The sequence below is a fragment of the Panulirus ornatus genome, chromosome 64 (genome assembly GCF_036320965.1).
Source record: "Panulirus ornatus isolate Po-2019 chromosome 64, ASM3632096v1, whole genome shotgun sequence".
In the NCBI taxonomy this organism is placed as follows: Eukaryota; Metazoa; Arthropoda; class Malacostraca; order Decapoda; family Palinuridae; genus Panulirus; species Panulirus ornatus.
This window is the reverse complement of record NC_092287.1, coordinates 9,795,116-9,822,377: the sequence shown is the minus strand read 5'-3', so window position 1 is coordinate 9,822,377 and position 27,262 is coordinate 9,795,116.

Sequence of the window (27,262 nt, the reverse complement as noted above, 5' to 3'; positions counted from 1 at the left end):
CGATCAGACAGACACACACAAAGTACCATTTACTGATAAAGTTTCATAGAGATGGTTTTGTTTCTTACGTGCCAACGTAAGCTCACGTACTGAAACTACCGATTGCTTGTTATGGCCCCTTTTGGAACGCGGCCCCGTCCACCTCACTCTCTGTTCTACCCAGACCGTGGCGGAGGAATGACGGAGTGTAAATTGTGTATGTGATGTGAGGGGAAAAAAACGCGTGAGAGGTAAACTGGAATAGAAAATATTGACTCAAATGTCACCTCGTTTCTATCTTGGATCTTTATGGAGTGAAACTGTTTACGTGTTCGGCTGCGTGTGTTGATATATATATATAGCAACTTAATAAGTGTCTCTCCACCATTATGAATTAATTATTGTGTAAATGATTTATCTTTTAAGAAAAACATTTAATCAAGTAACGTATCAGAAACATTGAAGATCTGCTTCTAATGGGACAATGGGATTTATTCTTCCCTCGAAAATCGAAGTGATTGAAATAAAGTTTTTGATTGTGAACTTGTCTGATCGACTGAGTTAGGATAAGGTTGAGTTTCAGTGTAACATCCACTCTTGTTTGATCGACTGAGTAACATCCACTCTTGTTTGATCGACTGAGTAACATCCACTCTTGTTTGATCGACTGAGTAACATCCACTCTTGTCTGTGTTAGTGATTAGTGAACAATATAATGGATATAGAAGTTGATTAATGTGATATATCGTGAATGGTGATCAGTGATTAGTGAAAAATGTGCTACAGAGTATTGCAAAATGGTTTGTGTACAAATAGCCTTCAGAAACGATTTGCAAAACTTGGATATATGGTGTAATCATTTTGAAAAAAAAATAATATGAAGTGATTAAAATCCTGAGATGCTCATGCTGGTACGACCATCACACCTGCCGATCAGCGGAAGGTAAGTCACGTGATATTGATCAATTTGTTGAGCCATGATGATTCAAATGATTATAGGTGATTCAAATGATTATAGGTGATGTGTCTAGTGTTTGCTCAACCATGATGTTTCAACTGATTATAGATGATTCAAATGATTATAGGTGATGTGTCTAGTGTTTGCTCAACCATGATGTTTCAACTGATTATAGATGATTCAAATGATTATAGGTGATTCAAATGATTATAGGTGATGTGTCTAGTGTTTGCTCGACCATGATGTTTCAACTGATTATAGATGATTCAAATGATTATAGGTGATTCAAATGATTATAGGTGATATGTCTAGTGTTTGCTCGACCATGATGTTTCAACTGATTATAGATGATTCAAATGATTATAGGTGATATGTCTAGTGTTTGCTCGACCATGATGTTTCAACTGATTATAGATGATTCAAATTATTATAGGTGATATGTCTAGTGTTTGCTCGACCATGGTGTTTCAAGAGATTATAGGTAATATGTCCAGTGTTCTTTGTATGTGATGTTTATACTTATAGTTACATGTCGTACGATATTTGGCTGTTGAGTTTCAATACCGAACCATCTAACGAGGGCGCATGATGATTCAACACGAAACAACCCTCTACCAGCTGCCATAATACAGTACTGTATTTCTAAAGGTTATTTAAAATGGTATTTTGACCGATTTGCATTTGAGAAGTTTTGTAAGGTTGGGTTAGGTTCAAGTAGTCCTCAGATGTGGGGTTTCGATGTCTTTTGAACGAATTCGACTTTCCACATCTATCGAATGCAGTTCGACGTCCGAAACGATAGTATTTCCAATCCTAAAGCCATGTGATATCCTCATGTGTAGTACGTCCAATTTTTGGCCTTTGTATCCTTTCGTACACATGGCGGGTGAGAAGCAGACGACATTGATGATGTTATACGTCATTTACAAAATTGAAAATCAAGGTAAATCGTGTTGAATTAAGTTCCTTTTAGTCTCTCTAATGACAGAGGTTAATTACCTAATATACGGTGCGTAGATGGTATGATAAAACTAATGATCGTAATTATCGTACCTGAACTGATATAATTGATACAGGTAGTTTGAAGAGGCAGGTAGACGTATGTTGTGAAGCCAGGTAGACATGTGTTGTGAAGCCAGGTAGACATATGTTGTGAGGCCAGGTAGATAAGTTGTGAAGTCAGGTAGACATATGTTGTGAAGCCAGGTAGACGTATGTTGTGAAGCCAGGTAGACATATGTTGTGAGGCCAGGTAGATAAGTTGTGAAGTCAGGTAGACATATGTTGTGAAGCCAGGTAGACGTATGTTGTGAAGCCAGGTAGACATATGTTGTGAAGCCAGGTAGACATTTGTTGTGAAGCCAGGTAGACATGTGTTGTGAAGCCAGGTAGACATGTGTTGTGAAGCCAGGTAGACATATGTTGTGAAGCCAGGTAGACATGTGTTGTGAAGCCAGGTAGACATGTGTTGTGGAGCCAGGTAGACATGTGTTGTGAAGCCAGGTAGACATGTGTTGTGAAGCCAGGTAGACATATGTTGTGAAGCCAGGTAGACATATGTTGTGAAGCCAGGTAGACGTATGTTGTGAAGCCAGGTAGACATGTGTTGTGGAGCCAGGTAGACATGTGTTGTGAAGCCAGGTAGACATGTGTTGTGGAGCCAGGTAGACATAAGTTGTGGAGCCAGGTAGACATAAGTTGTGGAGCCAGGTAGACATAAGTTGTGGAGCCAGGTAGACATAAGTTGTGAAGCCAGGTAGATATATGATGTGAATCATGCTTTTTGTCAGGTGGTCCAGTTGCGTGAATCATGCAGTTCGTCAGGTGGTCCAGTTGCGTGAATCATGCAGTTCGTCAGGTGGTCCAGTTGCGTGAATCATGCAGTTCGTCAGGTGGTCCAGTTGCATGAATCATGCAGTTCGTCAGGTGGTTCATTTGCGTGAATCATGCCTTTCGTCAGGTGGTCCAGTTGCGTGAATCATGCATTTCGTCAGGTGGTCCAGTTGCGTGAGTCCTACAGTTCGCCAGGTGGTCCAGTTGCGTGAATCATGCATTTCGTCAGGTGGTCCAGTTGCGTGAATCATGCATCTCGTCAGGTGGTCCAGTTGCGTGAATCATGCAGTTCGTCAGGTGGTCCAGTTGCGTGAGTCCTACAGTTCGCCAGGTGGTCCAGTTGCGTGAATCATGCATTTCGTCAGGTGGTCCAGTTGCGTGAGTCCTACAGTTCGCCAGGTGGTCCAGTTGCGTGAATCATGCATTTCGTCAGGTGGTCCAGTTGCGTGAATCATGCATCTCGTCAGGTGGTCCAGTTGCGTGAATCATGCAGTTCGTCAGGTGGTCCAGTTGCGTGAGTCCTACAGTTCGCCAGGTGGTCCAGTTGCGTGAATCATGCATCTCGTCAGGTGGTCCAGTTGCGTGAATCATGCAGTTCGTCAGGTGGTCCAGTTGCATGAATCCTGAGTTCGTCAGGTGGTCCAGTTGCGTGAATCATTCAGTTCGTCAGGTGGTTCAGTTGCATGAATCATGCAGTTCGTCAGGTGGTCCAGTTACGTGAATCATGCATTTCTTCAGGTGGTCCAGTTGTGTGAATCATGCAGTTCGTCAGGTGGTCCAGTTGCATGAATCATGCAGTTCGTCAAGTGGTCCAGTTGCGTGAATCATGCAGTTCGTCAGGTGGTCCAGTTGCATGAATCATGCAGTTCGTCAGGTGGTCCAGTTGCATGAATCATGCAGTTCGTCAGGTGGTCCAGTTACGTGAATCATGCAGTTCGTTAGGTGGTCCAGTTACGTGAATTATGCAGTTCGTCAGGTGGTCCAGTTACGTGAATTATGCAGTTCGTCAGGTGGTCCAGTTACGTGAATTATGCAGTTCGTCAGGAGGTCCAGTTGCGTGAATCATTCAGTTCGTCAGCAGGTAAAGTTGTGTGAATCATGCATTTCGTCAGGTGGTCCAGTTGCGTGAATCATGCAGTTCGTCAGGTGATCCAGTTGCGTGAATCATTCAGTTCGTCAGCAGGTAAAGTTGCGTGAATCATGCAGTTCGTCAGGTGGTCCAGTTACGTGAATCATGCAGTTCGTCAGGTGATCCAGTTGCATGAATCATGCAGTTCGTCAGGTGGTCCAGTTACGTGAATCATGCAGTTCGTCAGGTGATCCAGTTGCATGAATCATGCAGTTCGTCAGGTGGTCCAGTTGCGTGAATCATGCGTTTCGTCAGGAGGTCCAGTTGCATGAATCATGCATTTTGTCAGGTGGTCCAGTTGCATGAATCATTCAGTTCGTCAGGTGATCCAGTTGCGTGAATCATGCATTTCGTCAGGTGGTCCAGTTGCGTGAATCATGCAGTTCGTCAGGTGGTCCAGTTGCATGAATCATTCAGTTCGTCATGTGGTCCAGTTACGTGAATCATGCAATTCGTCAGGTGGTCCAGTTGCATGAGTCATGTACTTCGTCAGGTGGTCCAGTTGCATGAATCATGCAGTTCGTCAGGTGGTCCAGTTGTGTAAATTTGCATTTCTTCAGGTGGTCCAGTTGCATGAATCCTGAGTTCGTCAGGTGATCCAGTTGCGTGAATCATGCATTTCGTCAGGAGGTCTAGTTGCATGAATCATGCAGTTCGTCAGGTGGTCCAGTTGCATGAATCATGCAGTTCGTCAGGTGGTCCAGTTACGTGAATCATGCAGTTCGTCAGGTGGTCCAGTTACGTGAATCATGCAGTTCGTCAGGTGATCCAGTTGCATGAATCATGCAGTTCGTCAGGTGGTCCAGTTACGTGAATTATGCAGTTCGTCATGTGGTCCAGTTGCGTGAATCCTGCATTTCATCTGATGGTCCAGCTACGTGAATCAAGTATTCGTTAGATCGTCCATTCTATTTGCGTGAATCTGATGGTCCACTGCATATGATTCCTGCAATAGGTCTGATAGTATAGTTGCATGTAACCTACTCCCGACCTGGTATTCCAGTTGCATGAATCCTGCAGTATGTACGATGGTCAAGTTACCCAACTTGTCTTCCCAGAAACTTTGGTAGTTTTCGAAACCTTACGCGATTGAAATAGTCATCCCTCTAATTATCGTTTTCTCTTACTGAAAATACTTGGCTTTTGAAGAAAACGGTACCTATGTATGGGAGACTCGCTTATTAATGTCGGTAATGCACTGACGGCTGGTTACTCTGTTTACATATTAAAGTCGTTCAATCCCTTAAACCTCTGCCTTCGGTATAATTTGGTTATATCATTTAGTCTTGTGTATAACAACTGGGAGATTATACTGTCTTCAAATTCAATGTTGTGGTCAAAATTCGGTCATCTGTCATTGATCATTTCCACATACTTTTTTCTGGATTTTGATCTTCCCATCGGTTTAGAGCTGCACATTTTCCAGTAGCAGAAAAATGTGCTATCCTTTGGAGTGATAATTCTTTGATGAGACTTCACTCCCAATGATCCAGCCTCGCCAAAGAGGACTGTTAACTTGGGATGTAACCTCATGCAGGAGTGGTCTGGTTACACAGACAGACAGACAGCCATACACATACACATACATATATGGATGTTACTTATGGTTTTGCATGTTAGCAATTTCTTGTAATGTCTCCAGGCATTTATTCAGTTGTGGATCCTCTTTCATCTCTCCCTTGTGGGTCTTGTTATGACTGACTGGTACCTTCCCTTATTTGAGTCCATACAAGACTATGTATGTCCAGTTTGAGACAAAAAATACTTTTAATACAGTATTTTGGCTCTGATGGTATTTGCTGACAAAATACCATATGTAAATGTATTTATGTATTCTTAGGGAGGACTTGGTGTACAGTGATTGTATATATATATATATATATATATATATATATATATATATATATATATATATATATATATATATATATATAAAGGTAATTATCATGAGTTATCCTAGTTTTGGTGGGACCATTTCCTTTTAACTCTTAAAAGACAGAACTCTGATAATTTTTGGGATCTCATGACGAGGTTTATTGTAAAAAAAATACCTTATCAACTGCTTACAACCTTGGTGTTGAATAAATGTTTAGAATAACTGATACGACAGCATCAAGGTTTGAGCACTGGTTGAGTGCCATGTGACAGAAGGATGCTTGTGGGCCAGCCCCGTAGATCACCATTCCCAGGAAGAAGTAGGAGTGTCGTAACCAGGCGGTGTTACCAGGGCAAAACATGGAGGTAATTGGTTACTCTGTGGGAATACAGTGGTGTGGCATCACTGATGACACGCCAACGTACTGTCACTTTACGGTTTTGTATATGTTGGGGGGGGGGGGGCTATTGTTGATTGGTAACTTGAAATTTTCAGTGTATGTTTTGAATCATGGTTTAGTGCCTGGGGTTTAGTACCTTGCCATTGTACTGAGGCAAGGTGGGACACAGTTTAGTGTTCAAACAACTAAGTTTGTTGTGTGTGCCTGGAAAGTCATATGGAATAGTGGTGATTGAGAGGCTGGTGGCATGCACAGAACATCAGACTGAGGGAAGGGACGAAGTTGTTTCAAGAGTGATACAGGATGTGTGGATCAGGTGTTTGCTTCGAAGAATGTGTAAGAAGTACTTATAGAAACTGAAGGATTTGTATGTAGTATTTATGGATCAGGAGAAAGCATATGATAGGGTTGATAGAGATGTTTTGTGGAAAGTGTTTTGAATAGGTGCTGTGGAGGAAAGTTATTAGAAGCAGTGAAGAGTTTTTATCTAGAGTATGGCATGTGTTAAGTAGACATAGACGAGGGTGAGTGGTTCAAGCGTTAAGTACCTGGGAGTGGGCATGTCAGTAATTGAACCATGGAAACAGAGGCAAGTCATAGGGTTGGGTGAGGGGACAAAGGCTCTGGAAACATTAAGGAATGTGTGTAAAAAGAGACCACTATTTGAGAGTGCAAACGTGGGTATGTTTGAAGTTATAGTTGTCCCTGTGATGTTGTATGGATGCAAGGCATGGACTCTACATGAGATTGTAGAAAGTGGTGGATGTGCTAGAGACGAAATGTTTGAGGACAATTTGTAGTTTCAGGAGGGTTGATGGAGCAAGTAACATAAGGGTAAGAGAGGAAAGGGGGTAATATAAAGAGTATGGTTAAGAGAGCTGAGGAAGGTGTGCTGAAACGATTTGGATGTATGGAGAGAATGATTAAGGAGAGACTGACAAAAAGGGAATGTGTCAGAAGTAGAGGAATCAAGGAGACAGAAGAATGGAGAGCAAAACATTTTGAGTGCATGGGGCCTGAAAATGCAGAAAGGTGAAAGGGCCTGCATTGGATAGAGTGGATTGGAACAATATGGTATACAAGGGGTGATGTGCTGTCATTGGACTGAACCAAGGCATTTGAGGTAGCCAGGGGAAATCATGGAAAGGTCTAGTGGGGACTTGGTCGTGAACAGGGGGCTGCTGTTTCAGTGCATTACACATGTCAGAAAATGAGGCCTTTTCTTTGTCTGTTCCAACCCTTCCTTGTTTCCAACCCTATCTTGTTCATGCTAGAAATGGTGAATAGGTATGAAAGACAGGAAAAAGTTTCACATAGTTTCTTTGTACTTTCACAAAATAACGTTATTCTTCTAAAGTTAAACATGCTTCTTTTCAACCCTAAAGTGTTCATTATGGGACTTGACATACATACCTTAAGATATATTCCCCTGATCCCCCTATTTCCCATTGGCTCTCTACCTTGCCAACTATGAGGCTCTCCAAGAATGTAATCCCACTGGTATGCAAGGGGCTTCTGTAAATGAATCATATTTGTTGCTTTACAGATCTCTAAATGTGACGCGCATGCCACAATAGCTTCTCCCATTGTGGTATATGAGTAACTAACACTAGGATTCTTTCCCAAGGATTCTTTCCCAGTCATATTAGCTTCTGACATTAGGCATCTTTGCATATCGATAAGGAGTAAGTAAACCGTCTAGTTTCAATGACTGTGGAAGAAAATGTCATGTCCAAGTATGGCTAGTGTTCCCAAATGGTCAGACATATTACCTTCTTTGTGCTGCATACGTAACTGACGTTTCAGGAATAATTCCACTGTTGATAATGGTTGCTGGTTACATAAAGCACCTTAGAATACCATTAAAAATGCGTGCTTTCCTATTTAAATGAGGGTGGGAGGAGACAATTCATACAATCCCCATAGGATAAAGTCATAAAAGTATAGGTATGGTTTTTTTTAAAGATTAATAACAGTTTTGAGATATTTATATGAAATTAAAAGTTGTAGGTTTATATTGTTGCACATTCACTGATGAATAAGAAAAAACAAACATTTCCATTCAGACCTCTGGTTATTTATTTATTCATTTATCTTACTTTGTCGCTGTCTAACGCGTTAGCGAGGTAGCGCAAGGAAACAGACGAAAGAATAGCCCAACCCACCCACATACACATGTATATACGTACACGTCCACACACCCACATATACCTACCTATACATCTCAATGTATACATATATATATATATATATATATATATATATATATATATATATATATATATATATATATATATATATATATATATACATACACAGACATATACATATACACACATGTACATAATTCATACTGTCTGCCCTTATCCATTCCCGTCGCCACCCCGCCACACATGAAATTACAACCCCCTCCCCCCGCATACGCGTGAGGTAGCGCTAGGAAAAGACAACGAAGTCTACATTCGTTCATACTCGTCTCTAGCTGTCATGTATAATGCACCGAAACTACAGCTCCCTTTCCACATCCAGGCCCCACAAAAATTTCCATGGTTTACCCTAGACGCTTCACATACCCTGGTTCAATCCACTGATAGCACGTCGACCCCGGTATGCCACATCATTCTAAATCACTCTCTTCCATGCACGCCTTTCACCCTCCTGCATGTTCAGACCCCAATCGCTCAAAATCTTTTTCACGTCATCTTTCCACCTCCAATTTGGTCTCCTACTTCTCCTCGTTCCCTCCACCTCTGACACATATATCCTCCTTGTCAATCTTTCCTCATTCATTCTCTCCATATAACCGAACCATTTCAAAGCACCCTCTTCTGCTCTCTCAACCACACTATTTTTATTACCACACATCTCTCTTACCCTTTCATTACTTACTCGATCAAACACCCTCACACCACATTTTGTCTTCAAACATCTCATTTCCAACACATCCACCCTCCTCCGCACAACTCTATCTATAGCCCACGCCACGCAACCATATAACTATTCCTTCAAACATACCCATTTTTGCTTTCCAAGATAATTTTCTCGGCTTCCACACATTTTTCAACGCTCTCGGAACCTTCGCCCCCTCCCCCACCCTGTGACTCACTTCCGTTTCCATGGTTCCATCCGCTGCCAAATCCACTCCCAAATATCTATAACACTTAATTTCCTCCAGTTTTCCTCCATTCAAACTTACCTCCCAATTGGCTTGTCCCTCAACCCTACTGTACCTAATAACCTTGCTCTTATTCACATTTACTCTCAGCTTTTTTTCACACACTTTACTAAACTCAGTCACCACCTTCTGCAGTTTCTCACCCGAATCAGCCACCAGCGCTGTCATCAGCGAACAACAACTGACTCACTTCCCAAGCTCTATCATCCACAACAGACTGCATACTTGCCCCTCTTTCCAAAACTCTTGCATTAACCTCCCTGACAATCCCATCCATAAACAAATTAAACAACCATGGAGACATCACGCACCCCTGCCGCAAACCTACATTCACTGAGATCCAATCACTTTCCTCTCTTCCTACACGTACACATGCCTTACATCCTTGATAAAAACTTTTCACTGCTTCTAACAACTTGCCCCCACACCATATATTCTTAATACCTTCCACAGAGCATCTCTATCAACTCTATCATATGCCTTCTCCAGATCCATAAATGCTACATACAAATCCATTTGCTTTTCTAAGTATTTCTCACATACATTCTTCAAAGCAAACACCTGATCCACACATCCTCTACCACTTCTGAAACCGCACTGCTCTTCCCCAATCTGATGCTCTGTACATGCCTTCACCCTCTCAATCAATACCCTCCCATATAATTTTCCAGGAATACTCAACAATCTTATACCTCTGTAATTTGAGCACTCACCTTTATCCCCTTTGCCTTTGTACCATGGCATTATGCGTGCATTCCGCCAATCCTCAGGCACCTCACCATGAGTCACACATACACTAAATATCCTTAACAATCTGTCAACAACACAGTCACCCCTTTTTTAATACATTCCACTGCAATACCATCCAAACCCGCTGCCTTGCCGGCTTTCATCTTCCGCAAAGCTTTTACTACCTCTTCTCTGTTTACCAAATCATTCTCGCTAACCCTCTCACTTCGCACACCACTTCGACCAAAACACCTTATATCTGCCACTCTATCATCAAACACATTCAACAAACCTTCAAAATACTCACTCCATCTCCTTCTCACATCACCACTAATTGCTATCACCTCCCCATTAGCCCCCTTCACCGATGTTCTCATTTGTTCCCTTGTCTTACGCAGTTTATTTACCTCCTTCCAAAATATCTTTTTATTCTCCCTAAAACTTAATGGTACTCTTTCACCCCAACTCTCTTTGCCCTCTTTTCCACCTCTTGCACCTTTCTCTTGACCTCCTGCCTGTTTCTTTTATACATCACCCAGTCATTTGCATTATTTCCCTGCAAAAATCGTCCAAATGCCTCCCTCTCCTCTTTCACTAATGATCTTACTTCATCATCCCACCACTCACTACCCTTTCTAATCACCACCTCCCACGCTTCTCATGCCACAAGCATCTTTTGTGCAAGCCATCACTGCTTCCCTAAATACATCTCATTCCTCCCCCACTCCCCTTACGTCCTTTGTTCTTACCTTTTTCCATTCTATACTCAGTCTCTCCTGGTACTTATTCACACAAGTCTCCTTCTCAAACACACTTACTCTCACCACTCTCTTCACTCCAACATTCTCTCTTTTTTCTGAAAACCTCTACAAATCTTCACTTTCGCCTCCACAAGTTAATGATCAGACATCCCTCAAGTTGCACCTCTCAGCACATTAACATCAAAAAGTCTCTCTTTCGCGCGCTTATCAGTTAACACGTAATCCAATAACGCTCTCTGGCTATCTCTCCTACTTACATACGTATTCTTATGTATATCTCTCTTTTTAAACCAGGTATTCCCAGTCACCAGTCCTTTTTCAGCATACAAATCTACAAGCTCTTCACCATTTCCATTTACAACACTGAACACCCCATGTACACCAATTATTCCCTCAACTGCCACATTACTCACCTTTGCATTCAAATCACCCATCACTATAACCCGGTCACATGCATCAAAACTACTAACACACTCGCTCAGCTGTTGCCAAAACACTTGCCTCCCATGATCTTTCTTCTCATGCCCAGGTGCATATGCATCAATAATCACCCATCTATCTCCATCCACTTTCAGTTTTACCCATATCAATCTGGAGTTTACTTTCTTACATTCTATCACATACTCCCACTACTCCTGTTTCAGGAGTAGTGCTACTCCTTCCCTTGCTCTTGTCCTCTCACCAACCCCTGACTTTACTCCCAAGACATTCCCAAACCACTCGTCCCCTTTCCCTTGAGCTTCGTTTCACTCAGAGCAAAAACATCCAGGTTCCTTTCCTCAAAAATTTTACCTATCTCCTCTTTTTTTCTCATCTTGGTCACATCCACACACATTTAGACACCCTAATCTGAGCCTTCGAGGAGGATGAGCACTCCCCATGTGACCCCTTCATCTGTTTCCCCTTTTAGAAAGTTAAAATACAAGGAGGGGAGGGTTTCCAGCCTCCCGCTCCCGTCCCCTTTAGTCGCCTTTTACGACACGTGAGGAATGCGTGAGAAGTATTCTTTCTCCCCTATCCCTCTGGTATGCCCAAAATATCAGAATAAAACGTATCATACGAAAGGAAAAGTTATGATTAAGTACAAGTAGAGACCATACACCATGTCAACTGGCTCTCAGTCTTTGTTAGCAAGTTTATGCCTTATTCAAAATAATCTTTTTCATCCTCAGGAGAAAGTGAATAACCAGGATTGTTATGAATAACACTGTTTGTTCTATATGTTTCAGATATCGTCATTTCATGATCACTGGTTAGATTGTAGAAACAGTAAAAGACACTGTAGATATCAGTAAAATAAAATTCATTTAGTAAAACGTAGAAAAATCTATAAAGATGACACAAGAAAACATCACACTTATACTGTGTTTAAAGGCACCAAAAACAAGTTAAGTGAGGTATGAGTGCTTTGACACCTTTTAGGTGACTCCTAAACCCTAGCTTTGACGGACACTGCACTGAGTTCCCTTACTGATGAGTATAGAGAGATGCATATCCTATGAGCAGTTCTGCTCAAAATGACCCGAGTGCTCATCTATTTGTGTTTTCAAGGCTCACAAGGTATTGCCTACACACCATGCTCATCAGCTAGGGCAAACAAAAGGATGGATGATGGATGCGCACGGGGTAGCTGGCATATAGTCTTGTGATGGCATGTGACCTGATAAAGTGAGAAGAGTTGATGAAAGCCTTACATAAGATAAAGTGTGGAAAAAAGGTGGCTGGAGTGGATGGAATTGCAAATGAACTAATCAGGTAAGCGGATGAAAGTGTTCCCAACTGCTTAATTAGAATTTTCAATGTATATATATATATACATCAAGGTGAGGTGCCTGTGGATTGGCAGAATCCCTGTATAGTGTCACTTCATTAAGGCAAGGGTACAAAAATGAATGTTCCAGTTTCAAATGTTTAAGTCTGGTAAGTATATTTGGTAAGTTGTATGAGAGAATGGTGATTGAGAGGGCGGTGGCATGCACAGAGCATCAAATAGGGAAGGAACACACATCACTCCCGGAGCAGTAGAGGATGTGTGAATCTGGTGTTTGCCTTAACAAATGGATGAGAAATTGAGAAGATGAAGGATTTGCAAGTGACCTTCAAAAATATGGTGAAAACATATGATACAATTAATAGAAATGCATTGTGGAGTGTGCTAGAAGGAATATGGTTGCGTGGCATGGGCTATAGATTGGGTTGTGTGGAGGAGGGTGGATGTGTTGGAAATGAAATGTTTGAGGACAGTATGTAGTGTGAGGTGGTTTGATCGAGTAAGTAATGAAACGGTAAGAGAGATGTTGGGAATGAAAAGAATATGGTGAAGAGAGCAGAAGAGGGTGTGTTGAAGTGGTTTGGACATATTAAGAGAATGAGTGAAGAAAGATTGACAAAGAGGATATATGTGTCAGAGGTGGAGGGAACAAGGGGGAGTGGGAGACCAAATTGGAGGTGGAAGGATGGAGTGAAAAAGATTTTGAGCGATCGGGGCCTGAACATACAGGAGGGTGAGAGGCATGCAAGGAATATAATGAATTGGAACGATGTGGTATACTAGGGTCGACGTGCTGTCAATATAGTGAACCAGGGCATGTAAAACGTCTGGGGTAAACCATGGAAAGTTCTGTGGAGCCTGGATGTGGATAGGGAGCTGTGGTTTCGGTGCATTATACATGACAGCTAGAGACTGAGTGTGAACGAATGGGGCCTTTGTTGTCTGTTTTCCTGGTGCTACCTCGCTGAAGCAGGGGGTAAAGATGCTGTTGTCGATGGGGTGGGTAGTGCCAGAAATGGATGAAGGCAAGCAAGTATGAATATGTACATGTGTATATGTGTATATGTCTGTGTATGTATAAGTATGTATATGTTGATATGCATATGTATGTATATGTGCATGTATGGGAATGTATGTATGTATATATATATATATATATATATATATATATATATATATATATATATATATATATATATATATATATATGTGTGTGTGTGTGTGTGTGTGTGTATATGAGGGATGAGCCGTTCTTCGTCTGTTTCCTGGCGCTACTTCACTAGCGCGGGAAATGGCAATCAAGCATAATTAATAAGTATAGATTAGAATATATATATATATATATATATATATATATATATATATATATATATATATATATATATATATATATATAACATACAAACCTCCAACAACCAGGATCGAACCCGGGACCCCTGTGCAAGAGGCGGGAATGCTACCAGCTAGGCTATGGGCCTGGCTAATAGGAAACAACTATTCGAATACTATGTACTCGAATACCCTTCGTCTCACGTTGGTGAGCAACGGGGTCTACACCAGTCATTTCCAAATAGGCACACATAGCCAGCTGATAGCATTTTACCGAACCTAACTGTACAACGCGGAGGTATATGAATACGAATAAAGTGCATAGAAACGCGCACAGTTATTTACTCCATTGTAGAAGAATTGAAAATGAGTTACAAACATGTTAAGTACTTCATGATTTATGGCATAAGTTCAATAATGGGCTGTGTGTCAGTCCATCTGTATGTCGGCCACTCTCAATGCCAGCAATTAGAGATGTAATTAATCATGTCTCCGTTAATTGTTTTACATCATGTACTTCTAAGTTGAATATATAGTGCGAGACCTTAAATATTCCTTTATCATTTAATCTTAAATATGTAAATAACCCGACTGCTCGTTATCCCCAGACTGTGGTTTTATCACACACAACCCACTAGTTAACGCAACCCAATAATGAACAGACTAGTTATTAACTTGAGTCGATAAATTGGATATAGGATCTGTTTAAATTCAAGTGCTATATCAGCATGAATTACAGTGGTGCAAATCAATGATTTGTGTAAACTGTTCACATATTTCATCATAGATTTTAGATTAGATTATTTATTGACCACAGAATCACATAAGTCACAAATTTCTGAAAGATATCGAAACCAAAAGTAAACCATCATCACCATAACATGAAACGTTAATTATGGTCCAAATGAAAAATACTTATTATATAATGACTTAAACATAAGACGCCCAATACAGTACATAAGAGAAACATAGTAGCTGGCATATTCTAACACAATTAGGCATATAGGTTTAAAATTTCATGAATAGCATGACATACAGTTTTATGATCCATCCAATTTACAAAGAAGTCTTGCATGGTAGTAATACCGAACTGCTGTCTTAGCTGGGTAGACATATGCGCACTATGGTACTCAACCTGGTGGCTGAACATAGCTGTATCCTGTGTGCTCTACTTCACACACTGACACACTCAATCACACAGTTTGTTCACTCATATGCTTTGAGATGAGTCTGGTACCCGTATATACCTTAGGTAAGCCACATTCCCTTAGGATAGGGTAGTAGTAGTAATAGAAGACGCTGCCGCCACAGAGCAGCATCCCTCCTCTGTTGCCGTCTCAGTGTGTTATCACTTTCTGTTTTTTTTCTTTAGTCCCTCCTGCTGTGCATAGAAATCTGACTTGGTTCTGAGATGATTATTTTTTTGGAGGCATTCATAAGCTATATAGTCATATAACCACACACACCTCGCATACCAATCGTCTATACCACCTTTTACTGCCACAGCTCTTTCACCCCCACAACCCAAAAGAAAAAAAACTCTCTTCCATGGCATACCGTGTGGGGCCCATATGATAGATCACTTCAAGTGGGTTAAGAAATGAAATACAGGCGACAGTATAAACCTTCTTCAGGTGACTGAACAAGAGAGAACTCGCAGTATTTCATTTTAAAACCAAATAACTTTAGATTTCAATAAAGAAACCGAAAAATATTGGTCAAGGATATAGGGCTGTAGGCAAACGGATAAGTTACCAGCTATATTTCTTTTTATTTCATTGTTTCACTGGACTGAAGACCTTTTTAATGGGGCATCTGTAGCTCCAAGGCTGCACCTCACTCGCAAAGGTGACTTATCTCGCAAGATGAGTGAAACGAACCTCAAGGGTAAAGGGGACGAGTGGTTTGGGAATGTCCTGGGAGTAAAGTCAGGGGTTGGTGAGAGGACAAGAGCAAGGGAAGGAGTAGCACTACTCCTCATACATGAGTGGTGGGAGTATGTGATGGAGTGTAAGAAAGTAAACTTTAGATTAATAGGGGTAAAACTGAAAGTGGATGGAGAGAGATGGGTGATTATTGGTGCATATGCACCTGGGCAGAAGAAAGATCATGAGAGGCAAGTGTTATGGGAGTAGCTGAGTGAGTGTGTTAGTAGTTTTGATGCATGGGTTATAGTGATGGGTGATTTGAATGCAAAGGTGAGTAATGTGGCATTTGAGGGAATAATTGGTGTACATGGGGTGCTCAGTGTTGTAAATGGAAATGGGGAAGAGCTTGTAGATTTATATGCTGAAAAAGGACTTGTGGTTGGGAATACCTGGTTTCAAAAGAGAGATATACATAAGTATACGTAAGTAAGTAGGAGAGATGGCCAGAGAGCGTTATTGGATTACGTATTAACTGATAGGCGCGCGAAAGAGAGACTTTTGGATGTTAATGTGCTGAGAGGTGCAACTGGAGGGATGTCTGATCATTATCTTGTGGAGGCGAAGATGAAGATATGTAGAGGTTTTCAGAAAAGAAGAGAAAATGTTGGGGTGAAGAGAGTGGTGATAGTAAGTGAGCTTGGGTAGGAGACTTGTGTGAGGAAGTACCAGGAGAGATTGAGTACAGAATGGAAAAAGGTGAGAACAAAGGACGTAAGGGGAGTGGGGAAGGAATGGGATGTATTTAGGGAAGCAGTAATGGCTTGCGCAAAAGATGCTTGTGGCATGAGAAGCGTGGGAGGTAGGCAGATTAGAAAGGGTAGTGAGTGGTGGGATGAAGAAGTAAGATTATTAGTGAAAAAGAAGAGAGAGGCATTTGGACGATTTTTGTATTGAAAAAATGCAAATGAATGGGAGATGTATAAAAGAAAGAGGCAGGAGGTCAAGAGAAAGGTGCAAGGGAGAAAAAGAGGGCAAATGAGAGTTGGGGTGAGAGAGTATCATTAAATTTTAGGGACAATAAAAAGATGTTTTGGAAGGAGGTAAATAAAGTACGTAAGACAAGGGAACAAATGGGAACATCAGTGAAGGGGGCGTAATGGGTAGGTGATAAGTAGTGGTGATGTGAGAAGGAGATGGAGTGAGTATTTTGAAGGTTTGTTGAATGTGTTGATGATAGAGTGGCAGATATAGGATGTTTTGGTCGAGGTGGTGTGCAAAGTGAGAGGGTTAGGGAAAATGATTTGGTAAACAGAGAAGAGGTAGTAAAAGCTTTGCGGAAGATGAAAGCCGGCAAGGCAGCGGGTTTTGACGGTATTGCAGTGGAATATATTAAAAAAGGGGGTAATTGTGTTGTTGACTGTTTGGCAAGGTTAGTTAATGTATGTATGACTCATGGTGAGGTGCCTGGAGACTGGCAGAATGCTTGCATAGTGCCATTGTAGAAAGGCAAAGGGGATAAAAGTGAGTGTTCAAATTACAGAGGTATAAGTTTGTCGAGTATTCTATGGGAAATTATATTGGAGGGTATTGATTGTGAGGTTGAAGGCATGTACAGAGCATCAGATTAGGGAAGAGCAGTGTGGTTTCAGAAGTGGTAGAGGGTGTGTGGATCAGGTGTTTGCTTTGAAAAATGTATGTGAGAAATACTTAGAAAAGCAAATGGATTTGTATGTAGCATTTATGGATCTAGAGAAGGCATATGATAGAGTTGATAGAGATGCTCTGTGGAAGGTATTAAGTATATGTGGTGTGGGAGGCAAGTTGTTAGAAGCAGTGAAAAGTTTTTATCGAGGATGTAAGGCATGTGTACGTGTAGGAAGAGAGAAAAGTGATTGGTTCTCAGTGAATGTAGGTTTGCGGCAGGGGTGTGTGATGTCTCCATGGTTGTTTAATTTGTTTATTGATGGAGTTGTTAGGGAGGTGAATGTAAGAGATTTAGAAAGTGGGGCAAGTATGCAGTCTGTTGTGGTTGAGAGAGCTTGGGAAATGAGTCAGTTGTTGTTCGCTGATGATACAGCGCTGGTATCTGATTCGGGTGAGAAACTGCAGAAGTTTTAGATATCTGGGAGTGGATTTGGCAGCGGATGGAACCATGGTAAGTAATGAAAGGGTAAGAGAGATGTGTGGTAATAAAAAGTGTTGTTGAGAGATCAGAAGAGGGTGTTTTGAAATGGTTTGGTCACATGGAGAGAATGAGTGAGGAAAGATTGACAAAGAGGATATATGTGTCAGAGGAGGTGGGAACGAGAAGTAGGAGACCAAATTAGTGGTGGAAAGATGCAGTGAAAAAGATTTTGAGTGATCAGCGCCTAAACATGCAGGAGGTTGAAAGGCGTTCAAGGAATAAAGTGAATTGGAACGACGTGGTATAACGAGGTCTACGTGCTGTCAATGGATTGAACCAGGGCATGTGAAACGTCTGGGGTAAACCATGGAAAGTTTTGTGGTGCCTGTATGTGAAAAGGGAGCTGTGGTTTCGGTGCATTACACATGACAGCTAGAGACTGAGTGTGAACGAATGTGGCCTTTGTTGTCTTCTCCTAGCGCTACCTTGCGGGGGGAGGGGGGGGTTGTGCTATTTCACGTGTGGAGGGGTGGCGACGGAAATGATTGAAGGCAGCAAGTATGAATGTGTACATGTGTATGTATGTATACGTATGTGTACGTTGAAATGTTTATATATGTATATGTGCGTGTGTGGGCGTTTATGTATATACACATGTATGTGGGTGGGTTGGGCCATTCTTTAATCTGTTTCCCTGCGCTATCTTGCTAACGTAGGAGACGGCGATTAAGTATAATGATAATAAAGATAATTTTCCCACGTATCCCCCTGCGTGTCTTAAAGGGCGACTAAAAGGGGAGGGAGCTGGGGCTGGAAATCCTCCCCTCCAGTTTTTTACTTTTCCAAAACAAGGAACTGAAGAGGGGGCCAAGTGAGGATTTTCCCTTTTAGGCTAAGTCCTCTGTACTTAACGGTACGTCGCTAACGCGGAAAGGAGAAAGTTGAGAGTAAAAGCAAAGTTATTCGGTTTAGCAAGGTTGAGGGACAAGTTAGTTTAGATGCAAGTTTGAATGGAGAAAAACCTCGAGGAAAGTGAAGTGTTTTAGATATCTGGGAGTGGAGTTAGCAGCAGGATGGAACCATGGAAGCGGAAGTGAGTCACAGGGTGTGGGAGGGGCGAGGGTTCTGGGAGCGTTGAAGAATGTGCGGGAGAGAATGTTATCTTGGAGAGCAAAAATGGGAATGTTTGAAGGAATAGTAGTTCTAGCAATGTTATATGGTTGCGAGGCATGAGCTATAGGTAGGGTTGTACGGAGGAGGGTGGATGTTTTGGAAGTGAAACGTTTGAGAACAGTATGTGGTGTGAGGTGGTTTGATCGAGTAAGTAATGAAATGGTGAGAGAGATCTGTGGTAATAAAAAGAGTGTGATGAGATAGCGAAAGAGGATATGTTGAAATGATTTGGACATACGGCGAGAAAGAGTAAAGAAAGTTTGACAATGAGGATGTATGTGTCAGAGGTGAAGGGAACAAGGAGAAGCGGGAGATCGAACTGAAAGCGGAAGATAGAGTGAAAAAGATTTTGAACATGCAGGAGGGTGAAAGGCGTGCGCGGAATAGAGTGAACTGGAACGATGAGTTATACTGGGGTCCACATACCGTCAGTGTGCTGAATCAAGCTATGGGAAACGTACGATATTTCGACACAGACGGTATGTCGATCGTCTTGGTAGAGTTCGCTGGTTTGTTGGAGCTTTCGAGTGTCATATTGCTTTCGGCCTTGAGGCGTGTTTATGGATTCCTTAACCTACGGTGAGAGCTGTGAATGTTGAAGGAAATGAACGATTTTGTAGAACGTAAAGGCAAAGTGGAATCATATAGTGTGTATGTGTGTGTGTGTAAGACTAAGGGTAGTCCTAAGCAGTCGTAAAGGCCGACTAATACTGTAATCTTCACTGTCTCAGTGTAATGCAGTGGAACGAGAGAAGCTGAGGGAACAGCCAGGAGGTGAGGGAGTCAGGGAGAATGTCTCACGTGAACTCCCGGACAGAAGAATGGCAGAAAGATTCCATCGCATACAACGCGACCTTAAAGTCTTGAGAGGCTGAACAATTGCTCAGTAACGCGAAGCGCGCTCCGCTACGCCGGGAATGTGGAGGGCAAAACCTTCGAGAGCGGCAGACTCTCCTCCAGATAGAAAAGGTTGGATGAAGAGGAGGTAGTGACCCCAAACCCTCACATTCGCCCCGACATTTTCTTTTTTTTTTAATCCTTCCCCTACACCCAACCACTAGCCACAGTTCGTCCACGTCGTGCACCAAAGACCTGTATGATCGGATTTAAGGGTACTCTACTGCGAACGACGCAGACTTAATGATGCTTAGGAATAAGATGCAATATGTGCAGAGGGCGCAGACATGTAGAAACACAGGAATAAGTAGCAATCAAGCATATATATATATATATATATATATATATATATATATATATATATATATATATATATATATATATATATATATTTATCTATTTATTTTGCTTTGTCGCTGTCTCCCGCGTTTGCGAGGTAGCGCAAGGAAACAGACGAAAGAAATGGCCCAACCTACCCCCATACACATGTATATACATACACGTCCACACACGCAAATATACATACCTACACATCTCAATGTACACATATGTATACACACAAGGACACATACATATATACCTATGCACACAATTCACACTGTCTGCCTTTATTCATTCCCATCGCCGCCTCGCCACACATGGAATACCATCCCCCTCCCCCTCATGTGTGCGAGGTAGCGCTAGGAAAAGACAACAAAGGCTCCATTCGTTCACACTCAGTCTCTAGCTGTCATGCAATAATGCCCGAAACCACAGCTCCCTTTCCACATCCAGGCCTCACACAACTTTCCATGGTTTACCCCAGACGCTTCACATGCCCTGATTCAATCCACTGACAGCACGTCAACCCCGGTATACCACATCGATCCAATTCACTCTATTCCTTGCCCGCCTTTCACCCTCCTGCATGTTCAGGCCCCGATCACTCAAAATCTTTTTCACTCCATCTTTCCACCTCCAATTTGGTCTCCCACTTCTCGTTCCCTCCACCTCCGACACATATATCCTCTTGGTCAATCTTTCCTCACTCATTCTCTCCATGTGCCCAAACTATTTCAAAACACCCTCTTCTGCTCTCTCAACCACGCTCTTTTTATTTCCACACATCTCTCTTACCCTTACGTTACTTACTCGATCAAACCACCTCACACCACACATTGTCCTCAAACATCTCATTTCCAGCACATCCATCCTCCTGCGCACAACTCTATCCATAGTCCACGCCTCGCAATCATAAAACATTGTTGGAACCACTATATATATATATATATATATATATATATATATATATATATATATATATATATATATATATATATATATACCTTAACATTCAGTTTCTAAGACGTTGCATTATGCAGGAAAGACTTCAAGTACACATATAAGCAGCCTGAGTCATCTCTCCTGGAAATTTTGTTGTTGAAAACCAGGAACTGAAGAACTTTACAGGGCTCTGAACTTTCAAGGGTAGAACGTAATTATATGAACCTCAGTGAATCAACATCAGACTTAGTGAACACACATGATGCGTCTGAACTCCAACAATGATTCGCTTCCATACCATATTCGAAAGTTTTTCTTTTGAATCATAAAAGCAAAGACGGACGTGCGCGTGGATGCTCTTCGTAATTTGCAGATATTACAACGCTCCGTAGTCTCAAGTATGAGTTTAAGAGAGAGCCGTAAGCGTACAGGATGACGGTAGATGGTAATAGCATCTTCAGTTAAGCTCTTGAAAAGTCTTATGAGAAGGAGGATTTGATATCGGGTATTGGCTTGACGCAATGATGGTTTCGGTCTAGCGGGCGAATCACCCATCGCTCATCGCCTCCCCCGTATACATCCAGCCTCTTAAAATCATGTAAAGAGGAAGCATTAGCGCAAATCTGCTCAGAGTTAGCACAAATCTAGTGGAAGATTGAGGGAGGGAAGGAAAAAACACACACACACTTGATGGTATCTCTACAGCAGCGGGTGGCGGACCGGAGCACACACAGCTGCTATCGACACAGAGAAATTAATGGTTTCCATCCCCTCAAAAAAAAAGAGTTGCATTATTCTGAAACTATTGTCTCAAAAGTAATGGAAGACATTTAATGCTACGCTTATTGGTTCCATCTGCCCAAACAGTCGATATTTATATGTAAGTCTATCCTATTAAATATCCGTCGATGTCATTTTATAATCAAACATTTTGTAATAACGTAAAAAAGAAAGTGTGTTATCAACAGCCATGTGAAATTCTTTTCTTATATATAAAAGTGCAGTGTTGACAGGTGATCATCCCTTGTATACGGTTAGATTAACAATGAAAATTAGTCATTTCTAACTTAGGATTATGATATCTATTGTGTTGTGTCTGTTATACTCCATCACATATCGACTCAAATTTCATTCATTGTAATACCACATCTTCGCCTTCCTTCTTCCCCTAGTTCAGTAATAATGATAATGATGATAATAATAATGATAATAATAATGATAATGATAATAATAATATCAATATTATTATTATCATCATTATTATTATTGATATTATCATTATTATTATTATTATCATTATCATGTATATTGAAGCTTGCTTTCATTGTGCTAACGGGTGAATCGAAAATCAATTCACACTTAAAAAATATAAAGCGTTCATTATCTCATTTGATTCGTTTACTGTCATTACTAGCAATTAGTGAGATGATTTGAGAGCTTGCATGACAAATCGAGCATAAGCTCTTTTTAATTAAGTGGATTGACATGAAAAACTGGCTCATCTGTCTCTCTGGTTAAGTGGAATTTTACCATTCACGGTCGCTCTGCGTGGCCAGACGCAGTCTCTCTCTGGGTCTAGGCATTGCCCAACCCCTGGTGGTGAGGTGGCTGCCTTCAAGACTCGTGGTTTCTTGAGCTAGGAGCGTTGGAAGACTTTCCAACGATGGCAGACATCTTGGCTCTTGTCATAGATTTCCGTCTTGCTTATGGCTCCTTGTGTGAATGGATGAGGCTCTGTAAGTGGGTCACTATTCCTTGGTATACTAGGTGACTGTGGGTCAGTCCTGCTTGGTATACTAGGTGACTGTGGGTCAGTCCTGCTTGGTATACTAGGTGATTATGGGTCAGTCCTGCTTGGTATACTAGGTGACTGTGGGTCACTATTGCTTGGTATACTAGGTGACTATGGGTCAGTCCTGCTTGGTATACTAGGTGACTATGGGTCACTATTGCTTTGTATACTAGGTGACTAAGGGTCAGTCCTGCTTGGTATACTAGGTGACTGTGGGTCACTATTGCTTGGTATACTAGGTGACTATGGGTCACTATTGCTTGGTATACTAGGTGACTGTGGGTCACTATTGCTTGGTATACTAGGTGACTATGGGTCACTATTGCTTGGTATACTAGGTGACTGTGGGTCAGTCCTGCTTGGTATACTAGGTGACTGTGGGTCAGTCCTGCTTGGTATACTAGGTGACTGGGTTAGTGCATGCTTTTTTATGTTAGCTTAGACAGCATGGACAACTGTATTCCCTTATCAGGGCAACCTCATTAACACCTATATATATATATATATATATATATATATATATATATATATATATATATATATATATATATATATATATATTATTATCATTATAATTGTTATTATTCTTTGTCGCTGTCTCCCGCGTTAGCGAGGTAGCGCACGGAAACAGACGAACGAATGGCCCATACATACATATGTATATACATACACATCCACACTTGCACATATACATACCTATACATCACAACGTATACATATATATACGCACACACACACACACACACATACATATATATATATATATATATATATATATATATATATATATATATATATATATATATAAAATAATGTACATGATTCATATTGTCTGCCCTTATTCATTCTCGTCGCCACCCCGCCACACATGAAATGACAACCCCCTCCCCCCGCATGTACGCGAGGTAGCGCTAGGAAAAAGACAGTCTGTATCATAGATGAGGAAACTTTGAGAGATGGGGCGCCCCCACAAGTGTAGATATCCCTCGACATATTGGGCAAATGTTCAGTCACAAAATAAATAGACAAACACCCACGTCTACCACGTCTCCGTCATGGATGTATATTTAGTACATATTTCGTCAAGTTCTGGATCGTGTAAGACAAAGGACTCGGCTGGAATTTAGCGGCTCTGATCCCTCTTTAATGTTGGTTAAACCCCGAGAAATTAGGATCTAGCAAGACAGCGTGATTACAGGAGGAAATGAGTGGTAATTGTGTCGAAGGTTTGTGATTCATTCGCAGTTTGGTGTACATCTAAGGAGGACACACACACACACACACACACACACACACACACACACAATGCCGCTGCCAGTGCAGATATCACACATAAATTTAAGAAATTGTATGATAGTAAGGAATCTTAAAGAGTTGAGGCGCCCACGAGTGTAGAACTCCCTCTCCGTGAAGGACATATAGGTAATTTCACAAATACGTATTCACACACTCATACATATGCATTCAGTTCCGACAGCTTATTGGAAATTATGAAAGTGTACCACAGTGAAGGATGTTCAAGAGATGGGGGCCCCGATGAGTGTTAGACCCCCCTCCCGTACAGTACAAATAGGTCATTACATACACAAAGTAGAGCTGCTAGAGGAAGTAAATGTATAGTGTGACGCTCTCACAGTACAACCCCATCCAAGGCACTGCAGTGATCCAGATCTTGATGATCGTACAGTGAGAGGAGGTGAAACACTGGATGGTGAGGGGGGAAGGAGCGAGTCACTCCCTTCTCGGAGATGGTCAAGTACTGATAAAGGGGAAAGTCCAATTTACATGGGAAATGGAGACTAGGAGCATGAACCTCGACCCTCATGGAGACTGGGAGTTATGGAGATACTAGTTTCCCAGGACCCTGGCATTGCGTATGGCACGTCACGGTGCAGACGAAAGTGTGGAGAATGGTGGTGCAACATCTCTACTGGACGTTGTTCATACCCACAGTGTCTGCTCATCCTACCATGGGAGTGGAATGTATCAAATCTGAAACGGTCAGTCGTCTTGATTTCGACTACGATGATGATGACTGAAAGAGGGAGAGGAAGGAAGGAGAGGGAATGATAAGTTTGGTGTTGGGGGAAGAGGATCCAATAGATGAAATACAAACATAGGGATTATGTAGAGGTGATCAAGTTGTCTGAACTGGGAAAGGAAGGAGTTATGTAACACTGGAGAGTAAGGGTCTGTGAAATCGATTCAGAGCCCGCGTATTATGAACTGGGTGGTAATACAGGAGGAAGGTCAAAGAGAGAGGGAGACAGACAGACACACATGATTCAGCACAAGAAAGACCGTCTCGAAATGGGAAGTGTAAAGAGCTTAGAGATGTATGAAGAAAGAGCTACAGAAGACACTGTAGCCAACCAGAGCTTAGAGATGTACGAAGAAAGAGTTACAGAAGACACTGTAGCCAAACAGTACATGAACGATATGAGGGGGAAAAGTGAGACTTTGAAAAGATTGTTGTACATAAGAACTAAATATAATCCAAAGTTTCTCCATTAAGTTCGTCAGGGTCAAATTGGCAGTTAAGGAGCGGGAATTCTGGCTTTTGGGATCTGGAGGGATGAATTACTGAAGATGTGGATGGAATATGTGTGGAGTTTAATGATAACTTTAAGATGGTTTCTGACACTGAAGAACAATACTGCTCAATCATCAACAGGGATCGAAGGGGAATGACGTCGTGGAAGGTGTTGAAACTGATAGAAAAAGGACACAATTTGGCTGTTAGAATATCACACACACACCCACACACACACACACACACACACACACACACACACACACACACACACACACGCATACACAGCTTCATGACTTGCTAGAGATATTGAACTTGTATCTGAACATGTTTGCGGATGATGCCAAAGTGACGAGGGAAGTGAAAAGCCACAAAAGAATGGCATCAACCAAGTTTGGTCTGCCATGTGCGACGTCATACGTCCCTCAGACAGCGTCGAGCCAAGCGACACGTTCCCCGGTAGCAAATGGTGGAGGCCCTGTAGTGGAGGATGGAAGACGCGGAACGGATCATGTGAACTCAAATGACCGAGTTCTTGTCCTCACTCACTGCACATCTCACTATTCCTAAACGAACGTACTCCTTGAGTTGTTATTCTTGCCTTACTCGTAAACTACCTGAATACGATGGTAGTGTCCACATTCAAGAAGACCCCTAGATATCTTCTAAGACGATACCTGAATACGATGCTAATGTACATATTCAATGAGTCCCCTTAGACATCTTCTAAGACGACTTCAATGTCCGATTAAGTTTAGCAATGACTGTGATGTTTACACGGCCGATGTGATCGCTCTTACGACTCTTTCCTATCCTCCGTCGGCTGAAGGCCAGGAGGATCCTGCCTGCTGTTGCAGTTTCATCCTCCAGGACTGTCGTGAAATCCTTCCCTACAGACCTCTCGAATAGAAGTCGGTAATCTAAACCCGCATCTTTGGGGCCGAGGGGCCAAACAGTGTATTTCTCCCTTGGCAGATGATAGTTTACCCTCACCTATCTTTACTAATGTCTCCTCCCTCGCTGTAGATTCTTACACGCAGCACCTCACCGATTTTCCAAACATCTCTCGTGAAGGAGGCACAGACCCCCACTACATATACTCATCCTCACTCTCTATACTTACTTTCTTATTGCAAACTATGAACACGAAAGTTATATTTCTCCATCATATTTCTCTCTCCCCAGTAGTTTATGGTACAGTTAGAAAAAAAACTCTTTGTAACCTTAACTCACCTTAATGTCATCTTCATTTTTCCTCAGGGCAACCTCTCTTACCACTTGCCTCCCTCCCATGCCTTTATGATAGGATTGTAATCTTTTCCTTAACGTAAAGTTACCCCTTCCCTTTCTGTTGGCGTGTCCTGTGGTTTTCGCTGCACATAAAGCGTAAAAAAGCCATTACAGTTAAGTGTCCGAGAAGTGATGGATTTGCTATTGCCTTATTCATATCTCCTCTGTTTAAGATACGTCATTGTATGTATCAAAATCACTTACACGACTTCAAGTGGGTGAAGTGACACCGCTGCTAATTCTTTTTTTACTAGTGCCATCATTATTTTATCCTGCTGCCACTCAAGAACCTATAATGAGTTGTCACTCATTGGAAAAACAAAGAGGAGAAAAGTTTTGTCGTCAAATTAACACGATTTTTGATAATCTTGGAACAGTTTT